At 39.0% G+C, this 4,069-nt stretch overlaps 1 long non-coding RNA gene across 1 annotated transcript; it reads right to left on the bottom strand.

Moving 5' to 3' along the window:
* Positions 1-623: 623 nt before the first annotated feature.
* Positions 624-1,717, bottom strand: LOC132872740 (uncharacterized). The gene is made up of 2 exons (XR_009651479.1): positions 962-1,717; positions 624-683 (listed from the first exon to the last, which is right to left on the bottom strand). It is a non-coding gene; the product is annotated as an uncharacterized LOC132872740 (long non-coding RNA).
* Between the last annotated feature and the right edge of the window lie 2,352 nt (positions 1,718-4,069).

The raw sequence follows: 4,069 nt of genomic DNA, 5'->3' as shown, positions 1-4,069 counted from the left end.
TTTCATAGACAATTTTAATCTTTTTTGGAATCGCAAAGAATTCTACAAGACAAATAGCACTGAACTCAGCTGGATTGGAGCCAAAGTCTTAGCAGACCACTACCCAGATAGCAGAGGGTCGTTGATTCGACGTGGAATCATCGGCATGTTCTTCGACCTATACGCCGTCGAATCACCGTCGATCACCGACGTTGATTCAACACCGCTTTGCTCATACGAGTTTCCGTTGAAACGACGTTGAAAAGTGGATGGTGGTCGACAGAGAATAGACCCCCTTTCACCCTTTATTCAACTACGGATTTCGGTCGATTTATAGTTGAATTTTCGGCGATGATTCATCCAACTTTACTTCCTGTTTTATGTACAACAGGAAGGCTACAAATTAAGCAAAACAGGCTAAATTAAACTAGCTAACAATCAAGCATCGGGGCTCTTGCCTAGGATGAACACACACATGCATACTTCAACCATGAAAGTGAAACTTAATTTATATCAATGTGCGTAGGCTCCGTCCTGTTTAATGTACAACAGGATATAAAAATGCACCTCTCCTAATGTTTGTCAAGCTATCTAATGAGGCATAACTTTTAACATTTATAAGGAACAGAACACACTTGAACAAGTTCTTAGAAACATTTTATGATTTATTTATAATTGTGGCCTATTCCTCCTGCGGCGCAGACCTGTACATGGAAACAGAAAAACATAACCAAAATTAATTTGATGCAGCATTGATAAAGAAAGTCAGCAGTAGGCTATGGGTTTCTAAATGCCACCCTACCTCATTATTTGGACATGGGGAAAAACTATATTTAAAATCCAAAGAGGGATGGAGGGAGGAAAATTAAAACAAAAGAAAGAAATGAAATATAGAGTAGAGAATATTTGATAAAATTAAGGATGTTTTTATTCAGTAAACATTTAAAAAAATGTTCTACAACACTCTAGCCTAGTGACTTACCAGTAACAAAATAGACTTGAAGTATTCAGATCCGCTCTGCATAAAGCAGCTAAATCCTCTCTCTGTCTCCCGGCAGAAAGCTCCTTGGTTTGCTTGTATCTCAATCACAGCTGGTATTCTGTAGAAAGACTTCTTTTCACCTTTCCCATCAGCTTTGTTAGAACCCTAACACAGCACAAAAGTTTACCATTGTAGGTTTTTGATGAACCAAGTGCCTCGTGGGTTCACATACCGCGCGCTGCCGTTATTTCCCCCTAATCACGAGTTTGTTGGTCTTCCAATGTGGCGCAGGGTTTGTTTACTTCCGGTTTCGGGTGACGTCAGTGAAAGGGGTCTAATGGGGGCATTACCGCCACCCACTGGATTGGGGTGTAAAGCAGTCTGAACAAAACGTGTAAACATAAACATAGGAGAAATGAACCCGTTTTTCTAACTCGTCCTCACTTAGTCTACTTTTCTTTTTTGATTAGTCTGGATTTGATATTGTAAATTTAAATGTGAATCAATGTATATTCATCGGACATGAACAAATGAATAAATCTTGAGTAATCTTGAGGCGTGTGTGTCCGGGGCGCGGTGTCGCGGGGGGGGGATCGAACGAACCCTCCGATCCCCCCTGGCTACGGGCCAGTTGCTCCTACCAATGTTGAAAACTGGCCGGCAAAAGTGACGATGGTTCAACGTCGTATATTCAACCTTCTCTGACGGTCGACAGATCAACCTTTACCCACGTTGATTCAACGGTGATAAATCGACCCTCTCAGACGGCGGAGAAATCGACGTTTCACGGCGGCGTTTCAACGTTGATTTTCTGACGTACGACGGAAACCGACCATTCTGACCAAAACTCTACGTCGTTTCAACGACCCTCTGCTATCGGGGTACAAACTTGCAATCTTTTCTCAGCCAGCACCGAGGAAAACAGTTGATAAGATGTCGCAGACTGACATAGTTACAAAGCCTAAACAATCATCTTTGCAAGTCGTCATCAAGGACACACAAACATCTGACTTGCAGGCCTCCCAACATTCAAGGACAGACGACTCCACTTCTCCTCGGATGGATTTCCCAAATAGCATGAAAAAACTGCTTCCTATGGCTCCACTCTCTTTTTCTAGTCCAAATTTGTCGCGACAAGCAGTGTACCCAGTTCATCAAAATTGTGTTCGTCCAGGACTTTCAGCTGGCTACAAATCTTTTTCACCATCCAAAAGATACATGTCATCTCCAGTCCTTTCACCCTCAAACCAAATGGAACATTTAGAAAGTCTTGTTTGATGTACTCTGGGTCCCTGCAAATGGATGTAGAAAAAAGCAGGGATCCGATGTTGACACTATTCCTGTGTTGATAAGAAACAGAAAACATAGAGCACATTTAACCCTGGGGGTAAACCAATCTAATCTCCTTCCTGTTTTAAAACAGCATCAGAGTGCACAACCAAATATTACTGTAAAACTAGCCCTTCTGAATATTAGATCACTTTTAAACAAGTCATTTTTAATTTATGATCTTATTTGTAAACACAATCTTGATTTTTTGCTTCTAACTGAAACCTGGCTGGATCAAGCAAATAGTGCTACCACCCTTATCGAAGCAGCTCCCCCAAATTTTAATTTTTTGAATGTTACCCGACAAGGGAAAGGTGGAGGGATCGCAAATATATTCAAAGTCTCTTTTCAATGTAGACAATCCTCACTTGGTGATTTTATGTCCTTTGAACACTTATGTGCACTTGTTACATGCTCTCCTAACATATTATTATTAACTATTTACAGGCCTCCGAGACATTCAGCCAAAGTCTTTCTTGAAGAGTTTGGTGAATTGTTATCAGTCATTTGCTTAGAGTTTGATTGTCTTATTATATCTGGGGATTTTAACTTGCATGTAGATAATACTGATAACATTTATGCCAAAGAACTATTTGCAATTATTGATAACTTTAACCTAGTACAACATGTACAGGGACCGACCCACTCTCGTGGTCATACTCTTGACCTCGTCATCACAAAGGGTCTTACTGTTTCTTATACTGTTGTTGACCTGGCCTTATCTGATCATTTCTGTGTTTTCTTTGAAGTTTCTATGTCTCCTCACATTCAGAATAGCTCAACAACTATAGGTAGGAGAGTCATAAACGACAACACATGTGCTCTTTTTAAGCAAGCTCTCTCTCAGAACTCAACCAAAATGTCAGACTCTGTAGATGATTTACTGGAATTTTTTAATTTAAATATGACCCAAATTATGGATGATATTGCTCCATTCAAAATCAAGAGTCAATGATAAGCAGAAAGCACCATGGAAGCAGTACCCGGCTGTTAAACTGCTAAAGAGAGAATGTAGAAAGACTGAAAGAAAATGGCGCAAATCTAAATTTCACATCCATTATCAAATCCATAAAGAGATGCTTTGTAATTATAATTATGAAATTCATAAAGCAAGACAGTCTTTCTTCTCCAATATCATCAGCAGGAATATGAACAATGCCTGTGTGCTATTTTCAACAGTAGAGAAGCTAACTAATCCCCCACCACAATTAGCACCTGAACTTCTCTCAGTTAATAAATGCAATGAGTTTGCATCCTTCTTCAAAGGTAAAATTGATAAAATACGGCAGAATATTTCTCATAATATATCTCAGTTGCAAAAAATTGAAAAACTGCAATCACCAATGACACAGATAGATAACTTTAACACAATGTCAGAATTTTGTTTAATTGATTATGAGACTCTTGAAAAAACTGTACAAAATCTCAGTTCCTCAACATCTGAACTGGACATTCTGCCCACCAACTTTTTTAAGTCTGTTCTTCATCTTATAATTACAGATGTGCTTCAAATTATAAATACATCCTTGGAGACTGGTGTTGTTCCTGTGTCCCTAAAAAAAGCTGTTGTAAAGCCCCTTCTTAAAAAAATAATCTGGATCCTTCAGTGTTTAATAATTACAGGCCAATATCAAATCTACCATTTATCGGGAAAATCCTGGAAAAAATTGTCTTTAATCAATTAACTGCCTTCTTGATATCAAACAGCCGTTTTGATAATTTTCAGTCAGGATTTCGTGCCAATCATAGCACTGAAACAGCGCTGATTAAAGTTATAAA

This window comes from Neoarius graeffei, chromosome 24 (genome assembly GCF_027579695.1).
Source record: "Neoarius graeffei isolate fNeoGra1 chromosome 24, fNeoGra1.pri, whole genome shotgun sequence".
Lineage (NCBI taxonomy): Eukaryota > Metazoa > Chordata > Actinopteri > Siluriformes > Ariidae > Neoarius > Neoarius graeffei.
Note: the sequence above shows the minus strand (reverse complement) of the source record. Positions and strands in the feature narration are given on the sequence as shown.